Here is a 14,257-nt window from a genome sequence, read left to right on the forward strand (position 1 = left end):
CCTTCAAAGGTATCCATTTTATATTACTTCTATTTAAGTCTTTTCTCCATTGATTGCAGTCTCACCGGCTCACACTAAAGAAGTGTAGTGCTTTGCAATCAAAATATAGAGCCATAAAAAGGTCAAAATTACAAATAATTACAATAATTTGTGAAATTACATTAAAACTTCAAATCCTGATGGCCTATTCAGTGAAAAAATGAATTGTAATACTAAATGTAAAATGCACAACAGGATTCCACTCTCTTGACAAGAGACTGCAAAAGATTTTCCAAAATGATCCAATAATTATAGAGTAACATGTAGTACAGAGTTTTATATAAGAGAAAAGTAAGTTGGGAAAGTTGGTCATTTATAAGAAAAGAAACAGAGTTATGTTCCTTAATAACTGGAGAAACAAACTGTAATTGTCCATTCCCTGAGCAAGGGGGAGTGGACTAGGTGATCCCAGAGGTCTCTTCCAGCTTCATCTATTCTGAGATTTTGTGATTCCATCAAATATATCCCATGTGCACAAGCTTTATATATTTTGAGTAAATTACAATGTCTCATGCTATTATTTTCCACAAGAATCCTGACCTGTTCAAGAGACTGATCTGAACCTCACTGAAGGCCATGGTAGTTTTTCCAGTGGACTTCAGTATGTTCTAAATAAAAAACGTAATTCATATGACAGATGGTATCTCTCAAATGAGAGAAAAAGACTGACTTTTTTTTGAAATAATAATTATCACAGCAGTACAGAGCAAGACAGCAAGGAGTACAGTTACTGTCAATGCAAATATTATTTATCAATGGATAATGGAACATTAAACAAATTAATTGGTAGTTAAACAATATATTAAATATTTTTTTATTCACTTCTCAGTAAATGAAGCCTTGCATTTATGTCTGTATTCAGTATATGACATTATCTGATCTTCCCATTGTGAATCAGGGCTCGTTCTGTCTTACTACAATACCAATTTAAAATAACTTCTTTACCTTCAACTGAACTATTCCAAATTTATGGTGATCTGAGCTGGGGCATGATCAGGGAGGAATCATCTGGGCTGTTATATCTGTCATTATGGTTTAGTGCAGCAAAACACGGAAGTTGGTCCTGGGATTTATTCAAGATTTGCAGTGCTTTGAGCTTCCAACAGAGCAACCAGTGCTAAAAAAGCTTTGCTTCTGTTAAATGAAAAAAAGGAATTGCCTCTGTGAAAATTAGGAACAATAAAGAATTTATTCTTTGATAGCTGCTTTTTTTTCACTTTACCTTTTGATTATTTTGCTTGTGTGGCAGTTCTTTTTCTGCCCACTGTTCTAATGTGATATCTGTTCCATCTTTTGGGATCCACCTCTGTCCAATGGGTGGCATTTTATGAAATCATGTTTTCCCATAAGTTTTTGTCCTATAAAACATCTAGTTTAGATGATATTCAGTTAAAAAAGAAATAGCAAGGAGTTGTGCATGCTATGCTCTAGGAAAATGGGGAATTGTAGAGCCATTACTGAGTCTTGAAAAAACATTCCTTATTGGAGAAACCACAGTATTCTTTTCTGGATTTGAGTCAAATTAATTCGCTTTTATCTTTTGGCTTTGTAGACATGTTGTGGAAAGTCTGAGTGAAATGTTGAAGATAGAAGAAAGCACCTTAGCTTCCTTCAGACTCCTTCCATTTCCTATAATTGAACTTAGCTCAGCTCAGCTACTCTTTGCAGACAGACCATTAATCTGCCCTGTAACTTCATAGTCAAAAGCAGCAGACCCAACTCAAACCCTGACTGTGGGGTGTGCAGTCTGGTGGGTGTGTAGAGTGGATCTGCAGTAACGGGAGCAGCTGCTACTGAGTGCCACTACCACAGAAAATCAGTATTTTCCAGGTTTATCGTCTTAATTGACCTTTGGAAATATGCTTAATGCTACACAGAGGCACCAAAAGCAGGTTAAAGCCTCAACTGAGGCAGTTTTAAAAATTTCAGTACTGTGAGGAGGCTTTTGCTAGAGGCTCAAGGTTTGTTTTTTTTCCTTGGAAAAGAATACAAGTTTTTTTCTTCAGGATATCATGAATCTAGAGGCAATGAAAGTTTTAAGGCTAATGGTCTCTTTTCACGAGGGAATATTATTTACTTCTGTCTTGTATTAACAACACTTATATTCCAGTTATATAATAACTGAAAATTTCTGACCAGAAGCATCAATGCTTGCTAGTTTATCTCACTTTTGGACAAGGAGGGTAAGATACTAAAATAGAATTCCCTGAGTAGCACTAAACTTAAATTGTATCACATTTTATTTTGATGACACATTGTATTATTTCAGTTGCCTTTTCACCCTCCTAATGCGGTAGCCTCCTTTGAAAGACAGAATGGTGAAAAGCAAGAGACATATGAGCTCAGCCAGAAGATAGCTCAGAGTCAGAAAAAATAAACAAGAAATTGCATCTTTTATGAATTAGAAGCAATAAACTATTGCTGTATAATTCTGTGATCTTAACCTTGAACATGTACAAAATTCTAAGAAACTAAGAAGTAGAAAAACTGGGAAATGTATTCATCTTAATTTTTGAATAAGCAAGTTTACAGATCCACTGCAGTATTTTAGCCTGCTGTCAAAACTTCAGCCAAAAACAGAGCTGTCAGCCCAGGACCTATAGGAGCCTTTTGATTTTGTTCCTAAACAAAATAACTTCTATTACCAGGAAAAATTAAGTCAAATTTCTTAAAATAAGAAGTGCTAAGTCTACAGTAAGAAAAAAGCATGACTTGTTTTCAAAATAGTCTAGTAATGGGTTATCTAGTGTCATTTTTGTGATATATGTGATACTTGCTCTCAGCCTTGTTTTGCAGCATCATGTCACAGCAACACCTTTGCAGAGAATTTCCATTTGTAAGAAGAATTAGGAGTAGAAATGGCTAGACACTCATCTTCAGCATCTCCCAACCTATCCAACACCTTCCAGATGGATTAAAAAGTTCAAAAATCATCCTTATGTAGATTGCAGCACATTCATCTGTTTGAAGATCTTAAATACAGCTATCTGAGAAAAACTGTAACACATATATCCTTAGGGTTTTACTAGTTTGGTGCTTCCCAACCACTGTGACAGACCTCACTGTGTCACTGATAAGTCAGGTGAAAAAAAGGAAATCCCGATCTGTGTTTGCACCATGGAAAAGAGCTGATAAGTAGTAGTCTTGAGTTAGTAAAGAAAAGAAGAAAGCAAGAAGCTGGAGAGAGTAAGATCTTCTCCAATCAGCCAAGAGCTGTAATGGTCAATGTAATTTAGTCACTGGTTTAGACAAGCATTGGACAGAATGTGATTTAAATTATCAGTAATTTAGAAAATTCTATTCTGCCATGTCTTCTCTTTCTCATTAACAAATCTGAAAGCAGGGATAATTCCTAAGCTATTGGCTTGCCCCCATGAGAGGCATGATTTTCTGATGATACACACTGCTTGAAATTCTCTTTTACTTCCATGTTAAGTGGAAGTAAAAGTGTAAGGATAAGGTCAGGACGAGTTTTGTTTTTCCTATAGCAATCTCCTGCATCTCATTCCCAAAAGGGAAACATCTCCTAAAGCATAAATGGGAAACAAGGATCATAGACTGCCACTGCCCAGGACGCCACGTCCCATCACTTCCACTCCACTACTTTTGCCTGTTGGAAATATGAGAATCTTAGCAATATGCATTTCTTTCTGCTGTGAAGGATTTATGTGCAGTAGATCTGGTTCTCACAGGTATGGCTTTGGTAGTGCTGATTCTCATGAAAGAGTGTGAGCAATCATTAGTGATTATGTATACTAGCTCTACTAATCCATAGTCTCAAGGCATTCCTAAAATTGGTTAAACTAGTAACAATAGGTGTGCTGATGCTCAAAATCTGAAATTTTCTCCCTTTCCTTTCCTTTCCTTTCCTTTCCTTTCCTTTCCTTTCCTTTCCTTTCCTTTCCTTTCCTTTCCTTTCCTTTCCTTTCCTTTCCTTTCCTTTCCTTTCCTTTCCTTTCCTTTCCTTTCCTTTCCTTTCCTTTCCTTTCCTTTCCTTTCCTTTCCTTTCCTTTCCTTTCCTTTCCTTTCCTTTCCTTTCCTTTCCTTTCCTTTCCTTTCCTTTCCTTTCCTTTCCTTTCCTTTCCTTTCCTTTCCTTTCCTTTCCTTTCCTTTCCTTTCCTTTCCTTTCCTTTCCTTTCCTTTCCTTTCCTTTCCTTTCCTTTCCTTTCCTTTCCTTCCCTTCCCTTCCCTTCCCTTCCCTTCCCTTCCCTTCCCTTCCCTTCCCTTCCCTTCCCTTCCCTTCCCTTCCCTTCCCTTCCCTTCCCGCACCTTCCCGCACCTTCCCGCACCTTCCCGCACCTTCCCGCACCTTCCCGCACCTTCCCGCACCTTCCCGCACCTTCCCGCACCTTCCCGCACCTTCCCGCACCTTCCCTTCCCGCACCTTCCCTTCCCGCACCTTCCCTTCCCGCACCTTCCCGCACCTTCCCGCACCTTCCCGCACCTTCCCTTCCCTTTCCTTCTCCATGTCTTCTTTTTAAAAATGCGTGGAAAGGTGGGAAGTCTTTATCTTTAGTACCATCAAGTCATGGATGAGGATGCTTCCAGCTAATACAGTTTTTATATCTTTTGCTTAACCTTTTGTGTACTAAAATATAAGTTAGAAAGGAAGACAGAGTATGACAAAAACAACTATTTGACGATAAATTCAGACTTCATGCTTTTCTTCATTCTGCTTTTTCTACAGGAAACTTGGTTAACCAAGTAAAACTGGGAGATAAACTAAATATTTAGGGGTATATTTCTTATTTCACCATCTTATGCCATCCCATCATTGATGATTTCCTTATCAAATGAAGATAAAACCAGATTGGATATTTCCAACATGCTAAGCTGAACAACTTTAAAAAACAGCTGAGAAAGGGGAAAAAAAAAGGGGAAAAGTATGCTTCAAGTGAGATTTTTATCTGTGTTTGTTCAATTGCTGAGGCATTTCATTATTGCCTGTAGCAGGTACAAACCATATATGCATAATATGGTAAGCACACCTGAACTCCTCCAGATCAATTTTGATTCTTTCACTGCATGTCACAGGAAGAGATGAACAGTTATCATTGCTTTGATTTTCAAAGACCTTTTAATTTTCAAAAGTTATCAGTAAATTAATTTCATATGTAATTTCATATCTATAAAATATATGAAATATACTTATCATTAAGCATTCGGTAAACTTAAACAAGAATATTTCATTTGTATGTTCTGTTTGCCAGCACAATCTAGTCCTAATATTCCACCAAGACATAATTTACAAACATTTATGGGATTGATCCTGCTTGAACAAGAACTTGGTACATCAAGAACAATTTTCCAAGGAGCAAATGATTGCAGGTCTGTTTCATAAAGACAGTGGCATGAATATGAATCTTGAATATGTAATCTTTCTTGCTCTCAATTCAAAGCAATCTATGCACCAGGAAAGACAATTATATCTTGAATTAAAATCTGAGAAATGAGAATGAGTGTAGACAATACTTTGCTGTCATGTGGGAGACAGAATCATTCAAGTTGGAAGGGACTTCCAGAGGTCACCTTATTCAGCTCCTGCTGCTTCTTCAAAAGCAAGGACAACTCATATCAACTTGCTCAGGGCCATGTCCTGTTGAATTTTGAGTATTTCCAAGGGTGGACATAATGCAATGTATCTTGACAAGCTGTTCCAGGGGATGATCAGCCTCACTGTGAAGTTTTGCTCCTAGCACCTAATCATAATTTCCCATGTTTCAACTAGTATTTCTTCTCATTTTTTGTTTTGGCAAGAAAGACATCTAAAATGAAAGTCAGTCTTTTTTCATGTCAGTTCCTTCAAATGTTAGTCTGCTACCTCTTATTCTAGAGAAAATGTTGAATACTGGAGATACTTGGAATTCCCAAAGCTAGAAAGGAAAATAAAAGTTTCTAGGAAAAAACAGAAACAAGAATGGCTTTAAATCCAGCTCTGTATATTCAGAAATGAAATATATATGTTCTGTGAATAAACAGTCTTGAATTTTTTTCAGTGTCTCGACAGAAAGATAAAACATCCAAAACGTTGAAACATTCCTAAGGAATCTACAGGTATCACAAATGAGTTCAGATTCAGACTGCATCAGGTACATGGCTTTGTTTTTTACTCCAGCTGGCTGATTACTCAGCTTTGTCTGTCACTAACTAACTGTCAGCTAAAAGAAAGGTCAGTGAAGATGGTTAACACCATTTTATTTGTTCCAAGTAAATTAAGGGTTAGTGGGGTGTTTTGTTCTTTTTATTTTGTTTTGTTCTTTTTTTTCCAAAGAAGTAAAATTAAGTACAATTATTTTTGTAGATCCAGTAGAGGAGGCTGACAGAAAATATACTTCACATTTTCTATGTGTTATTAAAAAAGTGTTTTTGATCCAGGTGACTCAACTGGTATTTGAGTTTACAAATACACAAGGGTAAAAGGATCATCCAAGCCTAAAGATGCTACAAAGAGAGTTATTTATTCTCGTCTGAGCAAAAATAATTACAGTCTTTTCAGATTAGTAATTTATTCATGCTCATTCAAGTACTTTAATAATGCAAATGTTTTAGTGACATGAATATATTTACCCATGCTTTAACAAAAGATAAATAAATTACCTATCCTTTTCCAAACTCAGTGTTAATAGTTGAAAAATTAAAAATTGCAGTGACCTCCAGTCACCTGTGTCTGGCAGAAATCAAGATTTAAGATGGCTTTTCTAATGTTTCTGCACAACCTTAACTGTCCATTAAGTTTTTGTATTGTAACACAGAGATGTCTGGGCACAGTAAAACAAGGAATCTAATGAAATGTATCCACTGTGCTATTAACTTCTTTTCAGAAATGAAATGGCATATTTCAAGCCTTGCAAGTTGAAAGGACCACTGCTTACTAAATCTGCACATGATCTAAAGGTGAAAGAATGACCATCTGCACATCATCCACAAAACAGGAAGTTACTTGCTGAGAATAAAAGGACAGTTGCTGGCAAACAAGAAAAACTATGAGCAGTTATTTTTGAGAGTGACATAAGATTAATCTCTTATTGATGCATGCTGAGAAGCCTTCTTTTGCAAAATTAGAAGCTGAGCTGGAAATATATAAATCATAAACCAAAGGATCTACATGCTGACCTTTTAGTGATTTGCCACTCGCTTTGAGGATCATGGTGGATGTAGGCGGATGTAAGGGGCATACGCACTATAATAGAAGCCAGAAATGCTGAACTGGTCAATGAGGTCTTATAATCTACAAAACGATTTGGGATCACCACCCAAGGCTTCTCAATCTTTTATGAATGTCTGGAAATGCCTGCTCCAAGTCACACTCTCTGAATGTCTATTAACAGGCTGTCTAGTCTAGCTGCAACTATCCTAAATCCTTCCTATACAGGAAATATACTGGGATATTTCCTACAGTTCCGCATGCTATTTGTATGCATACTCTATCTGCAATATCTGTTTCTCCATTTAAGATATTTGCCCTAGTTTGTACGGCTCTCCCAGATTAAAGAGAGAAAGCTAAAGGGAAACAGTGTCAAAGCAGCACTCAGAGATGCAGCCACTGGTGCAGGCTATGGCTGAGTTCTCTAGGCTGCATCTTTGCTCCCCTGGAAAACTCTGGTGACAAAATTGGTGTAGGGACTAGAAATTCTCCACATCCAGCTTCTCTTTATTTCTTGTTTCTTTTCTCTTCTTGTGTGGGAGACACTCATCTGGCATAAGGCTTTCAAGCAAAGTTGACTCAAATAGTTGCCTGAACCCCTTAACTCCTGAATGCACCTGCCAGGAAAGGGAAAGGGGAAAAAGGCACCGTGTTTCTCTGTTTAGCCTGCAGTGGAACCTCTACCTCAGAGAAAAGAGATTTCCACAGTGAAAATTTTGCTCCTACAGATTGAAGACAAGTCTTAGGATACAGCTAGGAATTAGTTTTTTGACCTGAGCTGTTAGTCTAAAGGTTGAAGTTTAAAATGCAAAATTCTCAGAAAAGCACTGCATACTGGGGAATCGGTAGATCTAATTTTTCCTGCCTGCTAGGAAGAAAAAAGCTTGCAGCATCCTTACAATGTAGAAAATTTCCCTCCTGAATGTAATGACTATGTCTCATATTGCTTTCAGTCTACTAGTAGACTAAAATACCACTATAATAAACCCAAAGGCCTTAACACAAGGGAAAAATAGATGGATTCCAGCTGAGAGACTTAGATTACTCAGATCATTACAGGACTAGCTATTTGCACTTGGCTAGCAAGTGCTGGGTTTTTCTTACATCTGTTTCAACTCCTCTGAGTTCTCTTTAATACTGCAGACTCACATTGTATGTGACAGGGTCCAAAACGTAAATTGATTGAAGATTTTGTCTATCCAGGTATCTTCATCTGTGTTGAGGTAGAAAGTGATACAGGTCTAACAGAAGAAGACTGTGAGTGCTGGTGATCACTCATTTGTATGGAAGCGCTGTTGGCAGCTCTGCAGAAGAGGCAGCCCTAGCAAGGGTACCTGTAACTAATCCATCAGTCAGATGGCAAAGCAGAACAAGGGGTTGTTTGTCAAGATTTTTTTCAAGGGCTTAAGGATTGTTGTTCTAGGCAGGAGAAAAGACAGAAAAGGAATAAGATGTGGAAGAAAAATTCTGCCTGAGTAAAACTTGGAGGATTTGGATAAGGATTTGTTCCTTAACGAAACACCACAAGAATCAAATAAAACCATGCTGTGCAGCAGAGAAAAGTAAGAGGTTGAAACAGGGAAAATCATGTAGGCATTTTACTTTTCTGTCTCATCTATTGTGAGTTCTTTTCCAAGTTCACAAGTCAGATTCAATAAGATAAGGTCTCTTGTTTGACATGGTGGTCTGGATTGATCTTGAAGACTGGTCAATATATATGACAGCATTGACAGCTATTGACAGCTGTTGTCAAGGCTTCAGCTATATAGGATGTGGAAAAAATAAGAACCTGCAAATTTATGTTTCTCCCGTAATTCATATGACTGGAATATACTCATCGTCTCTATGTCGATCCTTCTGTTACTTTAGAATCATTCTATTTTTATTTATGTCCTTGGAAATATGAAAAAATGGGGAAAATAATCAGTGAAAAACTCATTTTCAGCTGCCTGAAAAAGGAATTAGCTGAGCAAACTTCAAATTCTTTCTAGATTCTTTCTGCACCATATAGGTGCAGATTTAACGCAAGCTGTTTCAAAACTTGACACTGTTTTCATAAATGTGTACCAGGTATAACAAGTTGCATTAATACTATGCTCTATTCTTCTTATCTATAAAGTATAAACTACAGCTCAATGCAGTTAATACAGACTGAAATTTGAATAGTCCACTGAATTCTTAGTAAATTTATTTTTAAAATAGGTCTACTTTCATTAAGATACTTCTTCAAGGCTCAAAGAAAATCCAGTGTTACTGGACTGGTAATGGGAGACAATAACTTCCTCCTGGAGTATCAGTTCAAGTCCAGCCCAGACTGGTAGTAAGCTGAAATTTTTATCTTCTTGAAGTTACCTGATCACATTATTCCCTATAGGCAAGTGTGTCCATTAGAAATATGCAACAGCTGGCACAAATCGGCTTCTTGCTGGCATTTGCAAGACTGAGGATGGGGTAAGAGTGTGGTTGGAATCTAAATGATTCCTCCCTCGAGGTGGTCTGGCCAACACGGATAGAGGCACTTAAATTTGAAAGGGAAACTTGAACTTTGTAGTTAATGGATGAATAAATGGAAGGCTTCAGTCTGCAGGACTGTCAGATTGGTAGTTTTCACAAACACTTAAATCAAATACCACATCTGAGGGAAAGAAATGAAGATGTAAATATCCAGGAGCCAGTGCCAAGACCAGTGAAATCAGAAAACAGATTTGCACTATTTTGCTTCTGTGCCTCAAAATATAACAATACATCAAGATCTTATTGCCTGTAAAGATGATTTGTCATGTTTTAATAAAAGTACAAAGGACATGAAATCTTTATCCTCTGATCTGTCAATAAAACAAATTTTTAAAAAATGCACCTAGAAATGGCTTCTCTAAAAATTCAGGTATTTATGTAGAGAGGGGTTAACTGGACACTACCATTGCCATCAACAGCAATTTCTCTCTGCTGATCATGAGCACTTTCCTGAAAATGATAAGCAGCCTCTCCTGTGTCTGTTGTGTATACTTACTGATGAATCATGCCAGTCAGAAAACTTATAGAGAGCTCTTAGTGAACACTGGACAAGTCTGAAAAAAAATTGGACATTCCTTAAGTTTACCCTGAACTATTTTTAAATGCAGGAGCCCAGGCGTATTTATACCAACGTAATCTAAACATGCATTGAACCTCCTGAGCTGGTAAGGAAATAAGTCTCTTGCTTTCTGGGCTGGCTGTGCAGGGCAGAAGCTGTGACTCCAGCAGGGTCAGCTGCTAGCACAGGCTTCACTGACATCCAGGGCACTTCATGGTTCAGGAAGGCGAGCTGCATTAGTCTACACCATGGACATGTAGTCCATATTGCTAACAGAATATGGAAAGCACCAGCTGTAAGGAAACATAAATTGTACAGTTGGTTTGGTTTTGCATATCAAATATGTGCAGCATATTATTCACAGATTCTGTTAATTAATCCTGATGAAATCATAATGAGAAAAACATTAACACTAATCGATTTGGATGAGATGAAATTTCAGACCTCCCTGACATTCTCATTTGTGACACATACCATAATGAAAAACAACCAACCAGCTTTCCCCTTGCAATGCAAGCATTAGCTTCCCCAATGGTAAAACAGAAGGTCAGCTTAAAAGTCCCATTTTCTACAATGAAGAGCAATTCTTTAAATGACATAGAAGAGCATGCAAATATTAGAGCTACTATTTTCATAAAGCTATTCTGCTGGTGACTATCATAGCCACCCTTTACCATGATTCCTTTCCTAAGTAGCTTTCCAATTTAGATTTCCATAGGCTACAGTTTGACAGAGTATCTAGAATTCATGCATGTATACTACGAAGTTTCGTTATCCTTTTATCTTTCATGAACAGCATTCCTTAGAGGATGTGTTCTGTGGATACTCTGTGCCAAGGCAGCATTATTTGCTCTTCTTGACTAATGAGGGTTCACCACAGAGAAATAAATCACAGGGCTGTGCAAAGTTTTTTTCAAAGGCTTGACAGAAAGCAACTTTTGAAAGCAAGCAGTTGGACTTTCATGCAAGTCCCCCTGGCAAGCAGTATGAGCTAGCATGTTTCCTGGATTGGTGTCAAGCTGGTCACTGATTGCTGTGGAAGTGGAGCTCGCCACAATTCCCTACTTGCAATGCTTGTGAGTAGCTGCCCTTGCCAAACACCAGGATTGTACAAACAGAAATCATAACCCAGAGCAAAGTCAAGACCATGAGACATTATCTCTCAGCTGAATTGGAAAATATTGTGTAATTTCTCACACAGAGTCTAATCATATTCATTCAATCAATCCTTTCCTTCAGAGTGTTGGCTACTTCAGAAGTTACCCTTTTATCTTCTCTCTCTCAAACAAGACCACACATTTCTATTTAAAATGTAAGTGACAAGATCAAAATGTACCTCTAGCTTTTCATATCTGCATTATGATTCTGTAATACCTCCAACTGACTAGGTAAAGTGGTGAGTAAATCAGAAGAAGTTTTCAGCAGAAAATATAAAATATGCGGTTTCATTATGCAAAGGTAACACATTGCTTATTGCAGGGGGTTCTGCAGTCCTCTGGAAAGCAAAAAAAAAGCAGCAAAGTAACGTTGGAATAAAGTATCCACCCCTGACTACTCTAGAAGAGAGTCCTCTTTGGTCATTTTAAAAGGCTGTGAAAAAGTGTTTACTTTACACTTTCCTCAAGTATGCACAAATAGGGGACTTTTACCACAGTTTATCTTTTGTTCTCTTGTATATTTGTACTCACAGCTTGCGAAGGCCTAGAAATGAGTGTGTATCATGCCCAAAGTTTATATCCATCTGTCACCAGCACTAGAGGCTGCTGCATTTTAAATCACTTTAGCATACTGACTCAGCCCTGACAGGGGTGTCCACCCTGAGGATGAGAAAATGATTCAGTATTCATTAGTCTAACTTAATGCAGTCTCTCCTCAGCAGGAGAACAGCCAATCATGTGCCTTATCTCTGCCTGCTTCTGTGATTTATCCACTGAGGACTGACCTACAATCAAGAACTTTACTTAAAACCTTTTGACAGGCAGCTAGCTGCTGGTCTGGAGATAAAGCTAAGCTAAATACACCCGTGCTAATTTCAGACTTTGCTTTTCTTACAGTCTGAGAGCTCTCCATAAAATTTTTGAATAAAGTCAGACATACTGCTTATATATGTTTGTACAATTTTCATAAATCAGATGTCGCCTGTTTTCTTGTGGTTTTTATTTTTGTTTTCTAAATATTGAAAGAATATTTACTGCTCTTGGTATATCATTCCAGAGATGTGTGCTCCAACCTGTGCAGATTTCAGAATGGGGTTGAAATATAAAATGAAACCACTAAACACCCCGAGTCTTTGGAACTTTTTAATTTGTGAAGGTGGGAAAACAGTCTGCTTGACGAAGGAACAGAGAAAGAGAGAGTGGGTCTAATTCCAGCACATTCTTCTCAAATAAACCTGAAGTTGAAACATTTGGAAACTCCCTGCATCACAAAGCAACCTGAAATGCTTTCCATGTGTGTCTGATTTGATAAGAAGATGCAAAGAGGAGGAATAGAGTGACAGAACTGTCAGTCTACCTATATAAAGAAGTCTTCTTTCTATCCCTGTGCTGGTTTTCCCTTGTCAAACTTTCCTTGTGTTTGCAGGTAGAAGGGTACAAGAGCAATAAGCTCTTCTTTGTTTTTTTGTTTTGCTTTCAATACACTCCCAAATATAATTTTTTTCCCCAGCCTAGGTTAAGCTGCAGTTGTGGAAACAATATTTCCAACAAACATTCTGAATCTCAGTAGATTTTTCCCTGTATCTTTGCAGAGCCTTTAATTCAGTCAATATGTGACACTTAGTTTCAGTTTAGAGAAGGCAGGACAGAATGCCTTGTCCCAAAGCAGAGGGAAAACCAGAAGGATCAGCCTTGAAGAAGGCCGATTTTTAAAGGATTCTTTGGCCTTATGTAAATTTAAATTCAGAGAGAGGAAAAATTATTACAGTTTTTTGTTGCCTCAGGGTGAAATTATTGGACTCCCAAGGAAGCTGGATAGATTTAGAAGATTCAGGTGCTTTCAACCACCTAGTCAATTTATAGATAGCAGTTTTTCATATAATCCCATGACTGAAGAATGAATGAATCTGACAGCCAGCATCTCAGTAAGGCAAGAAATCAGACTAATTTTTTTTTCCAATGTCAAGTCAGTGTCGTTTTGGGAAATAGCCTTATTTGGGATCAGTTTTCTGAGTTACTCCTGGCTTCATGTAAAAAAGGGGAGAGGAAGCAGCCCATAATTAATATAAGCATAAACATGTTTTGATTAGTTTCAGTATCTCTTCCTTCTGTCAATTCCAAGCACTATCAGATGGAGTTAACATTAGCCATGAGATAATTCTCATAAATTTTTTTGTCTACACATCATGTAAGTTATAAGATATTTTCCAATAATCTTTTCTTAAATTTGGCAAAGTTTCTCCTGACTCAAGAGTTAATATAGGGGTTTTGTTCTTGTTGTTTTGGCTTTGAGATTTCTTTGGTGCATTAGAGAATGAAGTAAACCCCACAGCACTGAAGATTAATGATGGAGTTGTATTCACACTCTCCCAATTCTCTGTAATTTTTAATTTTACTGAATTTCTACTGAGTGTCATACATCTGAAGTAATTTAGGGCGTTTCCTTGTAACTAACACAGCTTATGTTTCAAGTAGCTATTTTAATGTGTGTGTGTGTTTGTGTGTGTATAGAAAGTAATTTTCTGTATTGTATCAGATGGAGAACTGGTAATTCCCAATGTCCCAATAACTCCTTGAAGTCCTGGATTTGAAAAAAGTTTTAAAAATCTTGCTTAGCAAGAGTTTACTTCTCTGTAAAAACAACAGATGATTTGTATGCACCTGAACGTTACCATTTTTAAGACTGCCAGACAAAGCCAGTAATAATGATTTGTATGTCTGTTATGTATTGGTATTTTTGAACCTTCTGCTTTTCAGATAAGCAGATGGGAAATGGATGAATGCTGTGAAGCTCTATGGAAGCATATGAAGCATAAAGAAACATAAATATAGTGGTGTAAACCA

Source organism: Pseudopodoces humilis, chromosome 5, assembly GCF_049639895.1.
Source record: "Pseudopodoces humilis isolate 2021_Gansu_Grassland_sample_001 chromosome 5, ASM4963989v1, whole genome shotgun sequence".
Classification (NCBI taxonomy): Eukaryota; Metazoa; Chordata; class Aves; order Passeriformes; family Paridae; genus Pseudopodoces; species Pseudopodoces humilis.